Below are 24,785 nucleotides of genomic sequence, written 5' to 3' on the forward strand. Positions count from 1 at the left end.
CAGAAAGGTAAATCAATACCATACAATGCCATCCACTGTCTGTTTGGTTATATTTATACCCTTTCAAACATTATGTGTTCTCTCAAGTGTCCATTCCAGCAAAAACATCGTATGCCCTTTTTTAGGCAACTTCCAGAAAAATGCTATGGGTGTCCTCAGTAAAACATCCTCTCATAAGACAGTTTTCAAAAAACATAACACAAGAGGGTCTAAAAAAAAAAAAACAAAAAACAAAACAAACAAACAAAAAAAAAACAAGAAATCATTTCAAAGTATATTGGATTTTTTTTTATTTTACTTAAAAAAAAAGTTTGTGGTTTAAATTTTACTGGTTGCGGGCTGGGGAGATGGTTCATCAGTTGATAGCCCTGTATGCTCTTGCAGGGCACCTGGGTTCAGTTCCCAGCACTGACATAGTGGCTCAGGAAAGTCTGTAATTTCAGTTCCGGGAGATCTGGTGCCCTCTACTGGCCTCCTTAGGTACTTCACTCAGTGTGGGCATCTGTCTGCAAAGTCTACTTTCTACTCTTACTAGTGTGGTCCACAGAGAATGGTGATTTGTGCTCTCTCTTTTTGAGACAGATGCATGTAGTCCAGGCTGGCTTTGAACGTGTTATATAGCTGAGAATAGCCTTGGACTTCTGATCCTCTTTCTCTTCCTCCCGAGCACCATTCTGGCTATTTTTTTTTTTTAACTTTACCTCTTGAGAATAGAGATCTGTATAGTTACTTGGAAGAAGTTTAGTATCTTTTAAAAATACATCAGAAATTAAAGGCTTCTTAGAATTTAATGAATATGAAGACACATCATACCAAAACTTATGGGACACAATGAAAGCAGTGGTAAGAGGAAAACTCATAGCTCTAAGCGCCTCAAAAAGAAACTGAAGAGAGCTTACACTAGCAGCTTGACAGCACACCTGAAAGCTCTAGGACAAAGAAGCAAATTCACCCAAGAGAAGTAGAGGGCAGGAAATAATCAAACTCAGGGCTGAAATCAACCAAGTAGAAACAAAAAGAACTATACAAAGACTCAACAAACCCAGGATCTGGTTCTTGGAGAAAATCAGTAAGATAGATAAACCCTTAGCCAGACTAATGAGAGGGACACAGTATCAAATTAATAAAATCAGAAATGAAAAGGGAGACATAACAATGAATTATATCTTAAAATAAAAAAAAAAACATCATATTAGTGTGTGTGTGTGTGTGAGAGAGAGAGAGAGAGAGAGAGAGAGAGAGAGAGAGTGAGTCAGGACAACTTGCAGGAGGATTTTTCCTCTCTTTTCACCACGTGGGTCTCAGGGACCAAACTCAGGTCTTCAGGCCTGGAAGGAAGCTCCTTTACCCACCGAGCCATTTCTCGTAGCCCAGGCTGGCCTTGAACTCATTGAGTCCTTCTGCCTCTGCCTCCAAGAGCTAGGATTACAGGATGAAGCCGCTTGGATGGAAAGCCAAGCTGGACTCAGTATTACGGAAAAGACCCACCTGTTAACAGCATCCCGGAATACTTGGAGAGCCGGCCCTTGGTTCTGGACTTCACGCTTTTATCGTTAACTGTGTGCTCTTCTGTGGACGGGTCGTGCCCTGCCGTCTTTTCATCACCTTCTGAAAGGCATCGAGGGTGGCCGGTTCCCGAAGTCCTAAAGTTATCGCTACAGCTAACCGGTCCGTCCTTCCCTGTCTGCTGTGATGTCAGCATGCCCTGCGTGGGGTGATGCAGGATAAAGTAAACCAAGTTCACTAGTCACATTCGGCCTAAGAAGTCGCCTTTATTACTGCCCGGGCTACGCAGTGAGGCTGCTTCTCATTGGCTAATTTGTCTCTGATCTCCAGAGGCTGCTTCTCATTGGCTGATATATTCATAAATCTTAGCAAGAGATACAGGAGGATATTCATCTTGGGTCACCACTTCATTTGCTAAAAGTGATAAATTTAGAGGTCCCAGGAGGAAGAAATTTCTCCGTGCTGGTGCTGAGCCCAACATGGCTAGGCTTTCCTCACAGTTCAGAAACTGCTGGCCCCGCCTCTCCTCGGAGTGACGTAATCACAGTCTCAGCGGTTTCCTCGCTGTCTCCCTGTGCTGACCTCTCAAGCATGAACTAGCACAAGATTAAGCACAATATACTGCCTTGGAGCATAGGCTTTCTCCCAGAGTAGCCCCTGAAATATACAGAGGAAAAGGGTTTTTTGGGGTGGAGACAGGGGTCTCATGTAGCCCAGTTGGCTTCAAACTTGCTATGAAGTCAAGCATGACCCTGAATATCGGATCCTCCTGCCTCTACTCCCTGAGTGCTGGGATTATAGTTGAGCTGAGTTCCCAGTGTGTCTTTGCTTGTTTGGAGATATGGGCTCACTATGTAGCTGAGGCTGGCCTTGAACTTCCCAGGGGCTATGCAGTTTATTTGTGAATGGTGATAAGAAGCTGGGCAGGAAAAAAGCCTGACAAGACCAGAAGATCAGTGTGAGGGAAGAAGAAGGTCACCACTGAAGGGTGTTTTATCAGCACATAACATGTCATGTGGATGTCTAATCAATGAAGGCAGTCCAGAAGTCTGCGCAGATCATATATTATCCAAGGGAACAAGGGATGGAAACTTCTCAAATAGAACCTCCTGTTTCCAGGAACATCCAGCTACTGGTAGAACGGAGTATGTTTTATTGGACAGAGGACAAGGCCAGAGGAGGTGTGACCACCAGGCTAGAGAGGGGACAGGAGCAGAGCCCCAGCAGTGTCCCCTCCATAGGCTTTCCCCAGCTCAGATCAACATGGTGTGATGATGCCTGTCTGTACTGGCTGGTTTTGGGTGTCAACTTGACACAGCTGGAGTTATCACAGAGAAAGGAGCTTCAGTTGAGGAAATGCCTCCATGAGATCCAGCTGTAAGGCATTTTCTCAATTAGTGATCAGGAAACGAGGGCCCATTGGGGGTGGTGCCATCCCTGGGCTGGTAGTCTTGGGTTCTATACGAAAGCAAGCTGAGCAAACCAGAGGAAGCAAGCCAGTAAGTAACATCCCTCCATGGCCTCTGCATCAGCTCCTGCTTCCTGACCTGCTTGAGTTCCAGTCCTGACTTCCTTTGGTGATGAACAGCAGTGTGGAAGTGTAAGCTGAATAAACCCTTTCCTCCCCTACTTGCTTCTTGGTCATGATGTTTGTGCAGGAATAGAACCCTGACTAAGACAGTGTCCCACCCTGGCCATATATAAATGGTGTCTTCCCTTGGGATCAGGCTTCCAGCTCCCAGTTCTACTTGACAACCATATATCCTTATGCACCATTGTAAAACTGTGACCTTACCATTTGAACCAACAGAACTTTCTTTTAAGGCAGTCTCACTATGTAACCCTGGCTCCTGGGTAGCTCACCATGTAGATCAGGCTGGCCTTGAACTCACAGAGATATGCTTCCCTCTATCTCCCACTCCAAGTGCTGGTATTAAAGGTATGTGTTGCCATGCCTAGGACATTTTTTTTCTTTTATAGTGCATTGCCAGGGGTTGGAGAAATAATAGCCTTTAAGACCCTTGCTGCTCTTTCAGAGGACCTGAGTTAGATTCCTAACACCCACATGATGGTTCACTACTGTCTATGACTCAGGTGCCAGGGAATCTAATGACCTCTCCTGACCTCCATGGACATTGCACACATGTGGGTACACAGACACACGTGCAGGAAAAACCACCCATACATATAAAATAAAAGTTTCAAAATAAATCAAATTAAAATAGGTTATGCCTAGTTCTTAGACTCCTTATGGTGGACATGTTAGCCAAACACCGAATCTATTCTTCCCTCTCTGTATTGATCATGTTACCCATGCTTTCTTTCACATTTCCCTCCCTCCCTCCCTCCCTTCTTTCCTTCCACCTGACAGAATCTTATATAGCTCATGCTGATCTCTAACTTGCTGTAGAGCCAACAATCCTCCTGTTTCTACCTGCCAAGTGCTGAGACTGCAGGTGAGGCTCCGTGCTCAGGTTTTACCCGGTGCTAGGAACCAAACCTTGGGCTCCATGTATGCCAGGCAAGCACTCTACCACCAGCTGCATCCCCAGCCCCTGCTTTCAATGATCATTTGCTCCTGCATAGACTGGGGTGGAGAACAGAGAGCTCACTTGGTCCCAGAGTCCACACAAGCCTGAGTGTTTAGAGAACCAGCGATTTTATCATTTAATGTGGGGTATCTAGTTACCCCAAGGGTGCCCTGGCTGCCACATTAAGGGAACAGTTGTTGGGGTTTCCACCCAGTACACACTGCCTCCTCAGTAGCATCGGGCACAGGCAGGCTCTTCTACAATCCCATCCTTCCCCAGCCTTGGCTCTCTCCGCCCTCTGGACATCCTACCTTGACCCATGATGGTGGCATCATATGTCACCTCTTCTCCCGTCCTCTCACAACCACCTTTACCTCGGATCTTTTTCCTGTACTATTTAATGCTTCCCTCAAGGAAGGTTCCCGTAGGTGTTCTCTCTTCCCTCTGGCCCTCCAGCCCTAGGATACTGCAAGTCAACAGCTCTGTCTCTTCCTCCACTCGTCCAAGTTTTCTCTCAGCTCATAGGCTAACACAGAAGTTCCTATCTTTCTTGCTGAAGTCACACACACACACACACACACACACACACACACACACACACCACACCCTTAAACCCACTATTATCCTCTGGACAGCCATCTCAGCTTCCCACTACAGGGAGATGGACAACCATGTCCCAGTTTTCTCTGCAGATGCTCTCAGTTGTCTGTCCCACCATGCCTAGCAAAAAAAAAAAAAAAAAAAAAACCTATCAAGGTTCTCTAAATTCAGCTCTGTTTCATCACATCCCTATGACTACACAGATATGTTTCCAGAATTTTCTCCCTGGAAAGAAGAGGTTAGACAACATCTGTTCTCTTCCTGATATCAAAACAAAATTGATCTCACCAAAGTTTACGCCAGGAAGCAAGTGTGTTTATCAGGATTACTTACAGACCATGGGCAGGGGTTACTGCCAGGAGTGGGAATGACCTTAAAGGAGCCACCTTACAGGTTACCATGGTTGTGTGGATGGCTCTCCTAGTCTTCCCAGCCTATGTCCTCCAGGCCCTCCCCGAGAGCCCAAGACTATGTACAATCAGGGCAGAATTACCTACAACTCAGGGGAAGGTCCTTCTACTCAGCACACCCAGCTGAGATAATCCTTAGTGAGCAGTGTTTGTCTGAGAATAGACCTGTCCAACAGCACGTCAGTTCCCAACCTAAAGCTCTTCACTCTCTCTCCACATCCCAAGACCCTTTCTGAAACCCAGTTCCGCTTCCAGTTATTGAGATGCGCTTTGGTGGGTCTGATGTTCATCCCATCTACAAGGTTGGCACTTCTGCATCTCCATGTATTAGCTCCTTAGGTAGAGCCTCCCATCTAACTAATTCATCATACATCCTGATAATCCTGCATCCACTTCATGTCCCATTTCCCGAACCAATCATAGGTTAGCCTTGTGTGTATCACATTATCTGCCTCCTCTCTGAGAATGAAAGGACCATAAGAGGCAGGACTGTACCTGTTGGGGTCATCATTCAGACAGCTGTTGCATGACTTCCTAGGAAGATGTGAGCAAACATCAGCTCACTTCAGACAGCACATAGAAGACAGGACACAGAAGACAGGACACAGAAGACAGGACACAGAAGACAGGACACAGAAGACAGGACATGGAAGACAGGACACAGAAGACAGGACACAGAAGACAGGACACAGAAGACAAGACATGGAAGGCAGGACACAGAAGACAGGACACAGAAGACAGGACACAGAAGACAGGACATGGAAGACAGGACACAGAAGACAGGACATGGAAGACAAATCAAAGAGTCTAACTTGCAAAGCCAGTGAACTTTTATGGGGATGCTTGCAGGAGAGTAAGTCACTAAAGACAGCTGCCTCACTGGAACACCTACCTTAGCCTGGGTGTGGACTCACAAAAGCTGTATCCCTGCAATCCTGCCCAACATGCAGCCAATCCCACTGAAGAGTCTCCTTTTTCCAGCAACTATTTCTTCTTATAGAACCTTGGGTTGTTTAAAAAAAAAAAACCAAAATAACAAAAAAACAAAAACAAAAAAACTTTAGCTGGGCAGTGTGGCTCACGCCTTTGATCCTAGCACTTGGGAGTCAGAGGCAGGTGGATTTCTGAGTTCGAGGCCAGCCTGGTCTACAGAGTGAGTTCCAGGACAGCCAGGGCTACACAGAGAAATCCTGTCTCGAAAAAAACAAAACAAAACCTTTATTATTTACATTTATTTGTTTTATGTGTGTGAATGCTTTGCATGCAGATAGGGTTGTGGACCACATGCATGCAGTGCTTGCAGAGTCTAGAAGGGTGTTGGATGCCCTGAACCGGAGTTACAGATGGTTGTGAGCCTGTGTAGGTCCTGGGAATCAAACCTAAGTCTTCTGGAAGACCAAGTGCTTTAAACCACTGATCCATCTCACCAGCCCATTTTTAACTTAAAGAAAAACTGTTTGTTTGTTTGTTTATTGTGTCTGTCTGTCTATCTATATGAGTATGTCTGTGTGTACATGTGTGTGTCTGTGTGTATATATGTATGTGTGCACATGTGTATGAAAGTTTGTATGTCTGTATGTATGTGTGTACATGTGTCTGTATGTGTGTGTATGTCTGTATATATGTATGTATATGTTTGCCTGCATCTGTGTGTGTGTGTCTCTCTCTCTATATATATATATATATATATATACATACATATACATATATATGTATATGTCTGTGTGTATATATGTGTATATACACATTTGTGTATATATGTGTGTGAGTGCATTTTTGTGTGTCTGTATGTATAATATGTGTGCCTGTGTGTGTGTGTGTGTATATATATATATATATATATATATATATATATATATATGTGTGTGTGTGTGTGTATAAAATTGTATGTCTATACATATATATGTTTGCCTATGCCTGTGTGTGTCTATGTATATATACACATATATGTGTGTGTATCTGTGTATATATGTGTGTGTATATGTGTGTCCCTGTGCCATATATACACACACACAAATATTTGTATGTAATGTCCGTGTATATATGTGTGTCTGTCTGTGTGCATTTTTGTGTGACTGTATGTATATATTTGTGCTTGTGCATTGGTGTGTGTGTAAGTCAGAGGACAGCTTTCTGGAATTGTTTCATTCCTTCCACATATGAGTTCCTGGGAACTGAACTCGCACAGTCAGACTTGGAAGGAAATCCCTTTCTAATTGAGTCCTTGTCTTAGGGTTTTACTGCTGTGAAGAGATACCATGACCAAGGCAAGTCTTTTTTTTTTTTTTTTTTTTTTTTTTTTTCTTTTTCGAGACTGGGTTTCTCTTTTAGCCCTGGCTGTCCTGGACAAGGCAAATCTTATAAGGACAACATTTAATTGGGGCTGGCTTACAGGTCCAGAGGTTCAGTCCATTATCAAGGTAGAAGCAAGGCAATATCTTTTTATTTAAAGATTTATTTATTTATTATATGTAAGTACACTGTAGCTGTCTTCAGACATATCAGAAGAGACAGTCAGATCTCATTACGGATGGTTGTGAGCCACCATGTGGTTGCTGGGATTTGAACTCAGGACTTTTGGAAGAGCAATCGGGTGCTCTTACCTGCTGAGCCATCTCACCAGCCCGCAAGGCAATATCTAAGCAGGTATGGCGCAGGAGGAGCTGAGAGTTCTACATCTTGTTCTGAAGGCAAACAGTCTTACAGCCACAAAGACACACTTCCTACTCCAACAAGGCCACACCTCCAAATAGTGCCACTCCCTGGGCCAAGCATATTCAAACCAGCACAGCCATCTTGCCCTAACTCTGTGATCGTCCTGAGGCTTGTAAGCATCATTGATTTCCTGAGTCCTCTGAGCTTCCTTCTTTGCTCCACAAGAGGAATTTCCAAGCAGGAGCGCACAGCTATGCACTAGCCTGATCTAATATGTGCTACAAGCAGGCACACACACACCAAACAGAACATTGTGGGATGGGAGCCCACAGTACTGTCTAGGCTGGTCTCCGGCTCCTGGCATCAAGTAAGCCTATGCTTTGGTCTTTCTGGCCCTGAAACCTCGGCCCTGAGAGTTCCAAGCCCAGCTGCACCTATTTCTTTTCATCTCTTCAGCTGTCAGTTCAAACTGCTCTCCCATGGGCTGCAAATCAGCAAACAGAACTCCCATTGGCTGTGAGTCAGGTGCCGTTTTGGGTGCTGGGAATTAAATGAACACACAAACAGGAATCCCAGTGTCTTACCTCTACACCACACTTCATCTTGTTCTCTTACTTCTCCTGGCATCTCTTTGATCCTAGGAGATGGGAACTGGGAGATGAAAGACTCCATGTTTCACCTGGTCCAGTTCATCAGCCTGTTTGATAGAACAGAGCCCCAGGTGCTTGGAGGGGTTCTGTATGCTGGGGTGGCTTCCCCCTCCTTGTCTCATTCTTTCTATTCCTAACTCTTCCTTCCCTCCTATGGGGTCACTTTCTTAAAGAAACAACTTATCGTTAACTGTTCTTCAGTCCTGATTCTGGGGCTCAGGCTAACACAGGGGCAGCCTTATTAAGTCATTTTCTGCATTTTTACCTGGGGTCCCAGGTTGTACTGCAGGTTTTTAACTAATATAGAGCAGGTACTTTTTTTTTTTTTTTTTTTTTTTGCATTTTATCTGAGTTACTACCTCAGATCCTGGAAAGTATCAAATGTGCTGATTTCTTTCGAAACAGGATCTTACTATATAGCCCTGGCTAGCCCAGAACTACAAAAAGCCAAGTGGTCTCTAACTCAGAAAGATCCTCTGGCCTCTGCCTCCTGAGTGCTGGGATTAAGGTCTGCCCGGTGTTCTGCAAAGCTGAGACCTACCAGGACAATTACCATTTCCACCTGCCACCTGCTTCCTCCATGCTGGGGAAGGGACACCAGCTCCTTCTCATCAGGGACAGGATCCTTGTGTGTACTTTGGCGCTGGGAACCAGATGTCAGGGCCCTGCCCGTAGAACAAGGTTGCAGACAATGGCCAGGACTGAGTGACCAACCTCAAGGCTGCAGACAATGGCCAGGACTGAGTGACCAACCTCAAGGCTGCAGACAGTGACCGGGACTGAGTGGCCGACCTCATGGATCTGTACCAGCTTGGCGTCTCGTGACTGTAGGAAGCAAGTCTCAGACAGCTGGTAAAAATGCAGGAACATAGGACAGCTGCAGTTATGGGCTGACCACTAATTTGATGCTTCTGTGGTTCTACGCCACTTTTCTGCCCGCAGTTTCCTGCAAATGAGAGGTGTCCAGACTTGTGACATGATGTTGTCATCTACAAAGTTTGTGCTCTAGCACAACCAACTTAAAAAAAAAATTAAACTGAAAAAAATGGTAAAGATGCCTTATTTTAAAGTAAGTTCACCACTTTGTGTTGGCCACAGTCAAGGCTACCCTCAGCTGCACAGGTCCACAATGAAGAGGCGTGTACACACCAGAAGGGGCTGAAAGAACACCTCTCCCCAACTGGCTGTATGTTTTTAAGTCTAGGGTTTATTTTATTTTCATATATTTTGGTCATATTCTCCCCCCTTGGACTCCTCCAAGATCCTTCTCCCCACCCACCCAATTTCATATTCTTTTTCTCTCTCAAACCAAACCACACACATGTCCACACACACTCACACTGACAGTGTGTGCGGCACGCTCGTGTGCACACACGCGGAGCCAGTTTTGTGCTGGCTAACTGCTTCTGATCAAGCATCCTGCCCTGGAGTGTGGTTGATATACGCAGCGACACTCCAGATGAGAAAACCGAGGTTCCCTTTGCCAGCGGGTACGGACTACTTGCTTCTTGATCGGGATGGGAGCCTGTGTTTGCTTCCCTCTCTGGGCGTCGGGACTGTTTCAGGCTTGAGCCTGTGCAGGTCTTGTGCTTCCTGCCACGGTCTCCGTGAGCTCATATGTACACCAGTCCCATCATGTCTGGAAGACACCGTTTCCTCAGAGCCACCCATCATGCTGGCTCTTAACAATCTCTCTCCCCTTCTCTGTCACACAAACCCTTGAGCCTCCAGGAGAGGATATGACACAGAAATCCCACGCAGGACCGAGTGCTCTGAAGTCTCTTGCTCTCTGCACACTGTCCAGCTATGGTCTCCGTGTTAGTTTCCATCCACTGCAAGAAGGACCTTCTCTGATGAGGGTCGAGCAGGGTGCTACCCTGGATCCCAGTCAGGCGTGGTGGCTGTGGGATTCCTGACAGAGAGAGTCATCCTACAGTGAAGGGGAGTCAGGAATGGCTGAAATGGCAGTGGGAAAAAACTAGGGGGGCCCTGGTTCCACACCTCAAACTGCGATCACGTCCCAAGGGAAAGGAGATGGATTAGGCCAGATGACGGTTCTTAACTTCCAGAACCAGAAGGCGTTGGATCTACTGGTTTTACCTCAGACAATCTGCCCCTGCCCCTTTAAGACTTCAGGTTGTATGCAGGACCATTCCTACTGAATACTGGGTACTGAAGCTGGTCCCTCTCAGATTGCTTGTTCTAGATCCTGCCAGCCTGCCATAGTCTATCAAACCTGGCATATATCTGATGATTTAATCTGTGTGACTGAAATCCCATTGATATAATTGCACATTTACATTCTATCATAAAAAATATAATGTTTTGTTACCTGCTGCTGTGGTATGCATCTGTAACTCCAGCACTTGGGAAGCAGGGGCAGAGTGACCACTTCAAGGCCAGCTTGGGCTGTATGAGATGGTCTCTAAAATCCAAAACCACCCAACCACCTCAAACCCAAAACTGGGCTGAGAGATGACTCTCAGTGGTCAAGTGTAGACTATGTAAACCTATAACCTGAGCCCAGATCCCAGTACTCCCTAAAAGGTCAGGCATGATGGCATGTGACTGTCATAACAGTGCTGGGGGCAGGGAAGGGCAGAGATGGGCTCATTCTGAAGGCTAGCTAGCTAGGCAGTCTAGCTTCATCAGTGAGTGACCCCACCCTCCAAGGCTCAGGGGACATCCCAGAAGAGGGGCAGACAGGATGTAAGAGCTGGAGGATGGAGAGGGGGCTGGCTGTGAAACATTGTCTTCTGCACGTGGCACGACTGTCACTCACAGGGACTTGCACCGGCTCTGGTCACCAGCACAAGACGAAGATGGACAGAAGTGGGCAGAGATGGGACAGATTAAATCCAGGCCCCACCCCTTATGTAGGAGCCTCCGGCAGTTGATAGTTGCTGGGGAGTGCAAATGGTACCATGCTCCAGTGGATGCTTCACACCCAGGACATAGAGCAGCCCCGATGCATTAACTGGGTTGCTGGGGGAAAAGACATGAGGTCCTGAGGGGAATGTGCTGGGTGGCCATGTCGGGTAGGAAGTGTGAAATGGGCACAACCATAGTACATTGTTTACATGTATAAAATTCTCAAGGCAGAAAGAGTAAGGTGGAGAGCAATAGAAGACACCTAATGTCAACTCCTAGCCTCCCAGTGGGGCCATGAGTACACGCCCAGACATGTACACATACATACAATGGGCATTCTCCAAACACACATGCACACACGTGCATACACACACTCACAAGCACATAGGTGTACACACACACATGTGCGCACAGACACACACAGAGACACACAGACACAGACACACAGACAGACACACACAGACAGACACACACACACAGACACACAGAGACACAGACACACACAGAGACACACACACACACACAGACACAGACACACACAGAGACCCAGACACACACAGAGACACAGACACACACACAGACACACACTCACACTGTCCACCTGGCCTCAGCTCTTATTTGATGTTTTGGAGAACTCTTCTATTTAGAAAGAACTTCAAACCCATAAAAGATACTCTAGAGGCTGGAGAGATGGCTCAGCGGTTAGGAGCACTGACTGCTCTTCCAGAGGTCCTGAGTTCAATTCCCAGCAACCACATGGTGGCTCACAACCATCTGTAATGGGATCCTATGTCCTCTTCTGGTGTGTCTGAAGACAGCAACAGTGTACTCACATAAAAAAAGAAAAGAAGAAAAGGAAAGGAGAGAAGAGAAGAGAAGAGAAGAGAAGAGAAGAGAAGAGAAGAGAAGAGAAGACAAGAAAAGACAAGACAAGACAAGAGAAAGATACTCTAGAACCCAGCACTGAGACTCGTTGATAATGTTTGGCCCATCCAGTTTCTCCCTTGCTCCCATCAGGATGCCTCTTCCTTCCCAAATCATCTGAAGCTTTTGCCCCTTAAGTCCTAATGATGACAGTCTTGACTGCACATAATAAATTCAACCCAGTATTTTAGGCCGTACAGTGCAGATTTCAGTCTGGTCAGCTGGAATGTTCTGCACACCACCCAGTGCAGCAAAGGCACACCATTTAGCCGCAGTCAGTCAGCCCTCCCATTCCCGACAGGTTTCATATCTTTAAGTTTCATGTGTGTGTTTTTTATGGCATGGGGATTTTGGGACACAGCTCATCCCTCTTTAATAAATGTAGCTCATAATGGGTTTACTGAAACTTAAGTCTCCTAGGAGTACCGGGTAGAGTAGGGTTCTAAGGACGATGCCCACCTCTCACCAGAGGTCAACGTGTCCCCCCTACTGTGCTTTGAATGGGCATTCTCACTCCCCCTGTCCAGGTGTCGCTGAGAGAAAGTCTGTGGAGAAATGGGCTAGCTCAAGCAAATATCTAGTGACCAATGCCCCCCTCCCCCAACTCTCAGTGAGCATTCAAGGAAGATTTTGCCTGGACAATTTTCCTGTTCAGTTCCTATCTAGTCCTGAAATGTGGAGGGTCTGGAGGGGTTTATTTTCTCCTCATCTTCGGTTCAGGTTGGGTCTCTCCAAGTGCGTCCAGTGTCCCCTGTGACCCGTAGGCAGACCGCGTATGCTGGGCCATGTTAACCAGTCTGCATGTTATTTGCTTCCGGGAGGGTTTCTTTGTCCTTTCTGCCACCTCCACCAGCTCCTCATTTGATGGCATTGCCCTCATGGCTGGTCCATGGCCCCCTCCTGCGTCGTTAACTCTGTGCTTGACTCCGGGGTTGATACCCCAAGACCACAGCGCTGGCAGTGGGGTCCCCAAGCCGCCCCAGCGAGCGGTCCCGGCGCACGCTCCGGGGTGCCAAGTGGGTCAGAGCTTTGGGGGTCTCGGAGCCTCTCGCTGCGGGGACCGAGGACGGTAGCGCTCGAGGACTGTCGCGCAGGTGGCGGCCGGGCGAGGAGGGCGGGGCGGGGCGGGGACGGACGGGGAGGGCCCGGCGCGCGTCGGGCGGTGACGGCAGCGCGAGGGGAGGCGCGAGGCTGGGCCGCGCGGAGCCATGGCGAGAGGCCGCGCTGCGGCGCCCGCGACACGATCCCCGGCCCCGTCCCTGTCCCCGGCCGCGCCCCCACTCGCCACCCCGGGGCCCACTCGGCCCCCGCCCCCGCGCGCCCCCGGCCCGTGACACGCGCGTGAAGAGCCCCGGAGCATCCCGGATCGCCGGGCACCCGCCTACGCTGAGCCTCGCAGTCCCGGGAACGTGAGCCACTGGCGGCCGGGGCCGGGCCGACAACGAATCGGAGCAGCGACACCGGCCCCGGGACCGCGCCCGCCGCCCCCGCGCCTCCTGCGGGTAAGTCGCTCGAGCTCCGGGCCTGCGGCTGGGGAGGGCCCCCGGCTCAGCTGCTCCCCGGTGGCACCTGCAGGATCCGGGACACCCGGAAAGGTGCCCTAAGGGCACCGTGTCCCGCCGCGCCGCATGTACTCCAGTTCTGGGCCCCGGCAGCCTCGGTGACAGTCTGGCGACCTTCAGAGAGCCCGGGGCCGGAGCGCGCGCAGCACCCACATTCCCACTCGCCGCCCGAACTTCATGTAAATGACGTCGTGCGCCTAGGGACCCCCCCTTTCTATCCTTGAGAGTGAAGGAGTTCACTTTGGGTCACTTCTTTTACTTCTGTTGTACAATTCTGTGTCGTCTCCAAGGTCAGCCTCTTGAGGGTAAAAAGCAAATGTCAGGACAAACAAAATTTTCGGTTTTGTTAAGGGAAGATTTTTTTAAGTTCCCTGGCGCTCCCCCAGCAAAGCCTCAGCCTTAGAAGCAGTTGCCTGTGCTTGCTCAGACAGACTTTTTACTGCCCACTTTGAGCAGAAGAATGGATGCTGAGGCCTCTGGGGGTTTTTTCTTGTTGTTTCCCGATTTGCTTCGCAAACTTTGAAACTCTGTGTAAGGTTGACCGTACTGTCTGTAGAGGGTAGCCAGGATACATGTTCTTTTCCTGCATGGTTTTCTAGTCTTGGGAAGGTGGAAGGAAGCCATAAGGAAACAGACTAGGCACAGGGTCCTTTCCAATTTCTAACTACCAGAACGGTCAAGAGGGAGGAGGGCAGCTTGAGCTCTGAGCAGCCTCCAGCGCCCCTGTGTATGTGTGTATGTGTTTGTGTGTGAGCCCGCGCGCGCATGGGTGCAGTGGGGCGGTCTCCCTGTTGGGGTGGAGATGACAGGTGGAGGTGGACCTGGGCGACAGACAGCTGCCTTCCCCTTTGGTCTCTCACTAAAGGCTGCAGCCTCTGTGACCTCTGACTCCAGCTTGCTCACAGAGAAGCCCAGGCCAAGTGGAGAAACAGCTGCAGATCAGAGCTGGGCCCAGGGGGATGCTAAACTGACTTTCAACGCTCAGGTGGAGGCATAGCAGGTTTGCCAAGGGTTTGCCAAGGGCTGGGTTGCCGTTGGCCGCTTGGCAAGGCACCAGGTCCATTTCCTGTTTGATGCCCCTGGGACGGTTGGGGTCTGATTTCCTGCGCAGAGCTGAGCTCCACCCTCCTGAGGTAAGGACGCTGGTCTTGGAGTGGAAAAGATGAGATTCACAGCCTCTGCAGACTGTGTGACCTTGCCCCTACCTTAGCCAGTCTTACCTGCCTGTCCCATGTATCCTGGTCCCTCAAACTCAACTGGACCAATGGAAGGAATACAGAGTTAGTGGTTTTGTTTGTTAGTTTGTTTGCTATGAAAGTTTATAGGTCAATGGAGGGCTCTCAGGTCTGACTGAGCTTGTAGTGTTGTAACTTTTGAAAAGTCCTGGTGGGAATAATTAAGACATATTATGGTAATGATAACTTTTATAGGTTTATAGTCTGTGTCAAGTCAGGTTTTGACAGTGACATGGCTCATGATTCACAGTGAAAGGGGTTTCAAACTTTCAGTTTCCAAATGGCTGCCTCTGTTTGTCGGTGAGCCGTTGAATGAAGACTTCTTTCTCACCAGTCTGAGGCTGCCTCTGGTCTTGCACACCCGGCATCCTCTTCGTTGCTGGATGGTTCTGGCACAAGCCACCTGCGCTCCCCGACCTTGACCTCCAGCTCCCAGGTGCAGAGCAGGCCTCCTGCTCCTCTAGGCTTGGGCACTTTATAAAGGCCTAATTGTTGAGTTACTCCAGGCATCTGATAAGACAGTGGGTGAGCGGGCAGGTTCCGTAAGGGAGGCTTGGATGGTGAGGCACTCTTTTAAACTCACTATAGGTTGTAGACACACAATCAGACCTTTTTCGTTTTCTCTTATTACCGTGTGTATGACAATGTCTAGAGGTCAGAGGTCAACTCCACAGAGTGGTGAGTCTTCCCTCTCACCTTCTTGAGGGCTCCCCAGATGGAGCCCTCCACACACAGGCCTTTGAAGCACTTTTGGTCTCTGCCCTACAAGCTTGACAAACTCGAGGACATTGCAGTGGCCGGCGTCTCCAGGCTGAGCCTATGCCCCATGTGTTTGAAAACGGAGGGACAAAGGATGCTCTTTTTCAGAGATATTAGAAGACCCGTCTCCACGGGAAGGGCCGCAGGGATCGTCAACTTCACTTTGCCGTCTGGGGTTAAGTCTGCCGGGTGGGATGAATGAGTGTCCTGGCTCCGCCTCTGTCTTCTTTCTTTCTGAACAATGATCCTCGATCCAGCTTGCCCTCTTGGGGGGTGGGTATCCAAGTGGGGGTCGCTTTCAGTCTTGAAAAGGTCCGTCTAAGCATGTGGTGTACGTGAGCGCCAGCACGTTTATCTGAAGGTCTAGGCCGGACTTTGCTTTCTCTGAATGGCTGTGTGGCACCGCTGATGGGGAAGCTTGCTTACTTAGAGCGCTGCGGCTAGTGCACCAGAGACCAGGTGAGATGGTGTGTGGGCATCTCAGAATCCTTGTCCAGGCTTTGGGCCAGCCGGAAAGCTCCCAGGCCACCTGTTCCAAAGGCCTCATCGTTCTAAGAACTTTACAAGGTGCAGCTTTCTGACTGCTGGGGGCAGTGGCTTCTCAGGTGGCTGCTGGCTATAAACAGTGTCACACTGCAAAGTGGCTTATCTTGATGCTTCTAATTCATTCCTGTGGCCTTCAAGGCTCAAGAAGTTGGCAGAGGGTCTGGGAGCTTAGCCGTGGCCTCTGATGCTTTTCTGAGTTAATGATTACTGTGATGAAGACCAGAAAATAGAATTCAGGGTTTTTTTTTTTTTTTTTTTTTTTTTTTTTTTTTTTTTTGGTGGGTCTGAGGGGTAGGGAGGGTCTTGTGCAGTCCAGGCTGACAGCAGACTTGCTATGGAGCCAAGGTTAATCTTGAACTCCTAATCCCTCTGCCTCCACCTCCCAAGGGCTGGGATACAGGCATATGCCAGCACACTGTGTGGATTTGTCCTGCTTGCTATTTGAGAATGTCATTATGTTGCTCTAAGCTAGTTGTCACTCCTGGACTCAAGGTGCTCCAGCCTCAGCCTCCCCGCTGCAGGGACCACAGGCCAGAGCCACTGCACCCAGCCAGGACTCTTCTTGCTTTGAAGTAAAGGTACTTTAACATCTGAATTGAGAAGGGCTTACAGAAAATGCATCCTGCCTTCCCCAACACCTGAAAGCTGTGCCCTGGAGGCTCAGGCATTTGCACACTGGTTCCCAGGTGGTGGTGCTGTTTGGGGAAGTTTACTCAGTGAGGCCTTGCAGGAGGAAATGTGTCACTAGGGGTGGGCTCTGTGTCCCACTTCATCCGGTTCCTTCCCTGTTTTGTGCTTACGGTTGAAAACGTGGCCTCTCGGGGTCCCCATCTCCCACCATGCTTGCCCTTCCCCACTCACCTCCCCGTCAGGGATGGGATTCTTAGCCTCCTGTGTGTCAGTCTTCCTTCCTACGTTGACCCTGGAGAGTGATGCATGCACACTCCCAGCCTGAGAGGCCCAGAGGCGGCTCATTTCCAGGCCGTCCTCGGGCTCTAGATGTCTGGCGCATCAGGACATTCAAGAGCAGAAGAGAGTTCACCAGAGAGAGTGTTGTGCCAAGCCGGAAGTGGACACTGTGAATAACTAGGGATGTCAGAGTAGCCACCACAATATAAATGACCTGGATTGCCGAGTTAGACCGTGCTGCGTGTGTCCGGGAGACTGTAAACCAACCTTTCCCCCTGCTCAGTCTTGGCTTCTCTCTGTCTCTCTGCTTCCTCTCATCTTCTCTCTCCTTCTCCTTCTCGTCTTTCTTAAGAATCAGGGATGAGTAGATGGCTGAGATCAGTAAAGTGCGACTCGTGCTTCATCCACGCGTGGTGGCCTCAGATGATCATTCTGGGTCATCTGGGTCATTTTGGGTCACCTGGGTCATTCTGGCACTGAGGCAGGATAGATAAATGGATCCCTGGGGCTCTCTGGCCAATCAGTTCAGCTCAGTTGTTGAGCTCCACACTAGTGAGAGACCCTTGTGTCAAGACGCGAGGCAGACAGTTTCTAAGGAATGACCCTTGAGGTCGTCATCTGGCCTCCATATGCACACGCATGTACCCACGTGAACACACATATGCACATCATCCATACACTAACATTAAAAAAAAAAAAGAGAGAGAGAGTCAGTTGGAGATAGCCCCGAATGTGAGAACTGTACGACTTGACCGTATCTTCTGAACTTTGTGCCCTCACCTTACCCACTCTTCCCGGTACCTCAGTGTCACTGTTCTCAGCCTTGATTCCTGGACTTTAGTTCTAGATAACCCGATCATGTTGATTGAAATATGCCTCCATCCTCTGGCAGGTTTACGGGGACGAGCTGACGGGAATCCCACACTCACTGTGTTGCTTCAAAGCGATTTATATCTGTAATATCACTATTAGTCAGACTTTGGATTTGAAGAGCCTGTCTACACAGGAGGAGCCACTGTGTTATAGACTCTGACTTTCCCGGTTGGTTGGTGGAATAAGGGAGCCCTTTTAGGCAGCTCTTTCTTTTTTCTTTTTTCTTTTTTTTGGTTTTTCGAGACATGGTTTCTCTGTATAGCCCTGGCTGTCCTGGAACTCACTCTGTAGACCAGGCTGGCCTTGAACTCAGAAATCCGCCTGCCTCTGCCTCCCGAGTGCTGGGATTAAAGGCGTGAGCCACCACGCCCGGCTAGGCAGCTCTTTCTAAGCAAGAATATGTGTGGTGGGACCCGACAATTTGCTCCATCGAACATTCTGGGAGAGGTCAGGGTCTTATTTAGTTTTAAAAGCTATGTGTGTATGTTTATCTCTGTGAACTTGCTCATGAATGCAGTACCTGAGGTGGTCAGAAGAGGGCGTTAGAGTCCCCCCAGAGCTGAAGTGTCTTGGCCATTTGATGTGGATGCTGGGGTCTGAGAGACCTAGTCTCCTCCTCCTCCTCCTCCTCCTCCTCCTCCTCCTCCTCCTCCTCCTCCTCCTCCTCTTTTTTTTTTCAGTTTTTCGAGACAGGGTTTCTCTGTGTAGCCCTGACTATCTTGGAACTCACTCTGTAGACCAGGCTGGCCTCAAACTCAGAAATCCGCCTGCCTCTGCCTCCCAAGTGCTGGGATTAAAGGCATGTGCAACCATTGCCTGGCTAGACCTAGTCTTCTGTAAGAGCAACATTTGTTCTTAACTGCTGAGCCATCTCTCCAGCACCGGCTTTTAGAAAACAGTACAGCCCGTTGGCCTCATACAGGCTCACCTCTATCCTGAAGAAATTATTTCCGGTTTGGGATGTGGCCAAAGAGAAGAAGTCTCTCTAATGCTAGATGTAGTTTGGCCTCACTTGGCTGAGGTGTTTATGTGGGGGTGTGGGAGCTGTCCCAGACTTGCTTGTCTGAAGATCTCAGGAGACTTCTCTGGGAGTAGGGACAGAGTCTTCTAAGCTGCAGGAGTGTCAGCCGTCTTCCCAGGGATAAGTCCAAGCTGAGAGACCTCATCTGTGCCAAGAAGCTAAGAGCTCTGCTTCACGGTGGCAGGAGGCGGTTGTGTCCTGAGGAGGAGCAGCTTAAGAGGGTAGTACTTAATGGGGGGAACTTAGCCTCCACTGTTTTCTGTGTAAATTTCGGTCCCTGTTGTAGTGGCACAGGCAGACCTCAGGAACATAGAGGGTTCATTTCTCAGAATGGGGCCAGGGCGGGGGGCATCTTGGTCATAGTTGTCCTCGATTGCCGCTGTTACCACTGCCATCACCACCATCACCACCACCACCACCATCACCTTCATCCTGTCAACCTGGAGACTTCTTAGATCTGCAGAATATTAGCCCTGCTAAATCCGAGCCTGCATTTTCAGCACGTCTCCAGGCAGTGTGCACAGAGCCATCGCCATCATCGCCATGTGCTTACGCAGACAGGTTCTTTTCTGAGCTGACCAGACCTTGTGGACATTGGGCGGAGTAAGTCCCTTCCCTGCTGGATAGAGCTGGGGCTCAGTGTTCCTTGCATTCGCCCCTGCCAGGCAGTGAAAGGAAAGGGCTTAGTGTTTTTTAGGAAAGATCGTCGAGTCCACTCCTCCCCCAACCCCATTTTCCTTTAATCCTGGGCAATGAACTGTAAAGTGGGAGGGGCTGAAGAGAGGAAGGACTGACTTGCTATTCTCTATCAGCAGCCAAGAGAACAGCCCCAAGTGTAGTCAGCCGGGAACACTCCCCGCCTGCCTCTACAGGGAGCTAAGACATCAGCAAGATAGGTATTGTTTATGTATACATAGGTATGCAGGCATATACGTATACATACACATATATGCGTATACCCACTCACGTATATGCACATATACACAGACATGAATATGCTTATGTATATATGACTGTACACATATACATATGCATATGTTCGCACAGACACATATATGCAAAGATGGATGACTGCTGGTTTATGATCGGTCTCATGTAGCCCAGGCTGGCCTCAGACTTGTCATGTGGCTAAAGATGACTGCACTTCTGACCCTCCTGAGTGCTGAGATTATAGGAGTCCACCACCACGTCAGGTTTTAGTGCTTGGGGACCAAATCAGGCCTCCGTGTGTGCTGGAGAAGCACTCCATCAAGTGAGCCCAGCTCCAGCCCAGTCTTGCTGAGTTAGAATTCACCCACCAATCTGCCCAGTTCTTAGTTGGATCTTTTACACACTCACCCATCTACTCTTGTTTTGTTGTTCAGTGGGTCTAAAGTTTTGGGTCATTCACACCAAGCAGAAGTGTCACAAGGCACAGTGGCCGAGTGGCAGCTGGCGTGTAAGATCCAAGGCCCGTGTGTGCCACCTGCTCTTGCCTGCCTTTCACGAAGCCACGGACCCCTCGGGCCTCTGGCTCCCCAACGGTCTTGTATACAGAGGAGAGCAGGCAGCCAATCCTTGGCAAATTATTCATGTCCTTCCCCATAGCTACACAAGTCCCTTAACGTGAGGTAACAGAAAACCTAGATTTTTCTAAGAACGATCATTTTTTATTTCACTTAAAAATATCCGTGAAATATATATTACATAAATATATCATTTTAACTGCTTTCAGTGTGTAGCATTAAATATGTCTGCGTTGTGTAGAGACCTTCACCTACATTTCCAGGACCTTCTTTATTGTCCCCAACTGAAACACTCACTACCCATTAAACATATCTCTCCATCCCAGCTCTTGATGACCCCCCACCCCAAATTCCTGTCTCTAAACTTGGCCACACCAGAAATGCCAAACAAGCCATCTTGTCCTCGGTGACTGGCTCATTTTGCTGGTTTGTTTGTTTGTGTGTTTTTGTTGCTGTTATTGTTGAAGCATGTGTCAAATTTCTTTTGTAAGGCTGAATAATATTTTTGGTTTTGTTTTTTAATTTTTTTGTTTTTTGTTTTTTGAGACAGGGTTTCTCTGTATAGCCCTGGCTGTCCTGGAACTCACTCTGTAGACCAGGCTGGCCTCGAACTCAGAAATCTGCCTGCCTTTGCCTCCTGAGTGCTGGGATTAAAGGCACGTGCCACCATCCCCGGCCTGAATAATATTTTGTCCATTACTGAACACCAGGGTTTCCATCATTGGCCACTGTGGCTCACATTGCTGCGACCTTTGCCATACAAATAATACACTGGGTCCCTACATTCATTTCTTTTGGGTGTGTACCCAGAATTACAGTTGGTGGATCTAGGAGAGAAAGAAGTCTTAACCAGATTGAAATGACGTGTGCTGTTTCATTTTGTAGTGCTGGGAATGGAAGCCACAGCTTTGCACAGGCCAACTTCTGCTTTACCGGTGAGCCACATTCTGTATACTGGGTGTGGGGGTGTCTCATGGTAAATAGGGCTAGCTTGTTAGCTTGTGACTCTGAGTTGAGAACTTTGGAGATGGCCATGATATCAAGGGTCATTCATTTTCAATGGGTCCACTTAGCCACCTTTCGCTACTGCTAAAACTGGGGAAGAAAATTGAGGCCGTGCTTCAACTACAGGGATGGGCAGTTGCGTGCCATCCTGTATGGATGGAATTGGTGAACTTTGTGCCAGAGGATTAAAAACGCAGGCAAACAAACAGAAACGCAAGCCCATGACCTGTGATTCAGGGGACCCCATAGTGGTTTTAGAGCAAAGTGTGAAAGAGAACAGGAAGGGATCGTTATGTGTGACTCATGGGGTTGTATCTGTGAGCCTGGGGTGGGGACAGATGTCCTGAGATGGCTCAGGGCATGTTGTGTCTTAAATGAGATGCCAAATACTGTAGATATCAGATAATTCTGCTTTATGGACACGAATGTTTTCATCTATTAGTTAAAAGAAAGGTCTTTACCTTCTTGTTAACCATTTTTCATTCATTCATTCATTCATTCATTCAGCTGAGAACTTGTGTCTTTGAACTCACAGAGATCCACTAGCCTCTGCCTCCTAAGGGCTAGCATAACAGGTGTACCATGATGACTGACGTAAAAGCCTTTGGATCTAATGGTCTGGGGGAAATGTCGTGCGCACTGAACCTTCCTTTCCCCTTTGGAGACCGGTGCTTAGAAACGTTGAACCTAGCATAAAACCCTCTCTTCTTTTTCTTTGAGGATCAAACTCAGGCAGGGCTTCATTCACACTGTGCTAGTATTTGACCATTTCATCACCCCACCCCCATCCCCACCCCCACTCCCACCTCCCAGACCTTACCCCACCCCACCTCTGCAGCCTCACCCCTCCCCACCTCTGCCTCTGGTGTTGGTATAACAGTTTCCTCAGACATTAAAGCATTCCCTCCTGCAAGAAGGTAGACTACTCAAAATAGCTTTAGGAAGTCCCTGAAACAGACCAAGTTCACTAGGTCCCTCCCTCTACGAGTAAACATTAAAAGTTGAGCTTTCCACTCAGGTTGGATAAAGTTGAGCTGCAGAGGCAACTCAGAGGCCAGACCTGAAAGAAGCAGAAACTGTCTGAGATGAGGTTTAGACCAACCCAGGCACCTGGAAAAGTTCCTTTCCAACCTGCTGGCTGAGCTGTCTGCAGGCTGTGCAGCATGCTCCAGGTTCTCAGCCTGTGAGCCGTCACCCATGCTGGGGCAGGATTGTAGATGCCATTGTCTGAATCATTTCTGCTTCCGTAAGTAACCCTTCACCCACATTCCTGAAAGTAATCTCTCACCCATATTCCTGTAAGTAACCCCAATAAACTCGTGGCATTCACACTTTGGTCTGCCATGGGCTCCCTCCCTATTTGGGGTGAGTAGCTGTGTGTGTTGCATCCCCCCAAGGAAAGTCTTGTCACACAACACCAGGTATTCTTTGCACCTGAATGGTGTGGTGACCTCTGAGGGTGGTTAGGGAATGCAGGAGTTGGTACCTATGGTACCTACACACTGTGGGCCACCTGCCCTGGCCAGTTTGCTGTCTTCCCAGGACAGCAACAGCAGGGAGAGGCCTCAGCACCATCAAGCATTGGTGTAGGCTGTGTTTTTTTGTGTCCTTGACAGCTTCCCTGTTTAGGCTTTGAGGAGAAAGAGTTAACTTTGCCATAGTCCCATGACATTAGGAAAATCCCTCTGGACCCATGCTTGGATGCTTGGATGCTTGGATACAGGCATTCCAGAGATCACTTGTGGGAAACCTACTGTTTGTTGTTGTGTATTTAAGGAAACAGCTTGGCTATTTGAGAAAACAAGCAGGATGTTTTTGTGATTGCAAAGCCAATGAAGGTCCCAGACACACACTGGGAAAACAGAACAAAATACAAGATGTCATCCTTTGCCATAGATGTGTCTGTACCGTATATGAGAGTTGGGAGAGTTGCTTGTATTTAAAAAAAGGTTAAGGGGGCTGGTGAGATGGCTCAGTGGGTAAGAGCACCCGACTGTTCTTCCGAAGGTCCAGAGTTCAAATCCCAGCAACCACATGGTGGCTCACAACCATCCGTAATGAGATCTGACTCCCTCTTCTGGAGTGTCTGAAGACAGCTACAGTGTACTTACATATAATAAATAAATAAATAAATCTTTAAAAAAAAAAAAAAAAGGTTAAGCCGGGCGTGGTGGCACACGCCTTTAATCCCAGCACTTGGGAGGCAGAGGCAGGTGGATTTCTGAGTTCGAGGCCAGCCTGGTCTACAGAGTGAGTTCCAGGACAGCCAGAGCTACACAGAGAAACCCTGTCTCGAAAAAACCAAAAAAAAAACCAAAAAAAAAAAAAAAAAGGTTATTAAGCTGTGCATAGTGGCTGTGCTGGTTAGTGTTGTCAGCTTGCCTAGGGCACCTGGGAAGAGGGAACCTTAACTGAGGAATTGCCTCCATCAGGTTGGCCTGTGGGAAGTCTGTGGGGCGTTTTCTTGACCAGTGACTGATGTGGGAGTGCCCAGATGGCTGTTAGCAGTGCTGCCTTTGGGCAGGTCCTGGGTGTTATAAGAAAACAGGCTGAGTATGCCATAGAGAGCAAGCTAGCAAGTACTGTCCTTTCATGGCCTCTGCTTCAGTTCCTGCCCCAGATTCCTGCCCAGCTTCCCTCAATGATGAACTGAGACCTGGGAGTGTGAGATGAATATGCCTCTCCTCCCTACGTTGCTTTTGTTCATGGTTTCTCTCATGATGGCAGAGAGCAGGAGGATTGACTCAAGTTTGAGGCTAGCCTGAGCTACATAGCAAGTAAGACCTTTAAAAAACCAAAAGTGAATACATCTATAAATCAACCGAATAAGATAAAAAGGATAGGTGGGAATGCTTTAGATACTGAATGGTAGGTACCTGGGGAAACTTGTAGCCGCCATGATGCGCATGTGGAGGTCAGAAGACAGCCTTGGGCATTGGTCTTCACCTGTCACCTTATTTGGGACAAGGTCTCTCTTTTGTTGTTTGCTACTGTGTACCTGGGCTAGCTGGTTAGGGAGCTCACTGAGAGAGCACAGGGCTCTGTGTCACGTAGGTCTTGGGATTTGAACTCTGTTCTAAAGGGTGTCATAGTCAGTGCTTTACACATGGGAGCCCCCCCCCCCGCCACGCCCCCACGCCCCCTCCCTCCCCAGCTAACCCAGCGGGATTGGACAGAAAGAAATGATGCACATATAAAAGGGACAAGAATTGCATTTGCAGCT

General features: G+C 48.5%; 2 protein-coding genes across 4 annotated transcripts in view; one reads left to right on the forward strand and one right to left on the reverse strand.

Annotated features, from left to right (window-relative positions):
* Positions 1-1,975, reverse strand: part of Ulk4 (unc-51-like kinase 4) — a 321,706-nt gene extending 319,731 nt beyond the window's left edge. For both annotated transcript variants that reach the window (XM_030244183.1, XM_006512024.4), the window contains exon 1: positions 1,489-1,975. The gene's annotated coding sequence lies outside the window, so the exon portion shown is untranslated. The remainder of the gene's footprint in view (positions 1-1,488) is intronic.
* Positions 1,976-13,317: 11,342 nt separating this feature from the next.
* Trak1 (trafficking protein, kinesin binding 1) overlaps positions 13,318-24,785 on the forward strand; it is a 177,418-nt gene continuing 165,950 nt past the window's right edge. For both annotated transcript variants that reach the window (NR_152160.1, NM_001357972.1), the window contains exon 1: positions 13,318-13,649. The gene's annotated coding sequence lies outside the window, so the exon portion shown is untranslated. The remainder of the gene's footprint in view (positions 13,650-24,785) is intronic.

Source organism: Mus musculus, chromosome 9, assembly GCF_000001635.26.
Source record: "Mus musculus strain C57BL/6J chromosome 9, GRCm38.p6 C57BL/6J".
Lineage (NCBI taxonomy): Eukaryota > Metazoa > Chordata > Mammalia > Rodentia > Muridae > Mus > Mus musculus.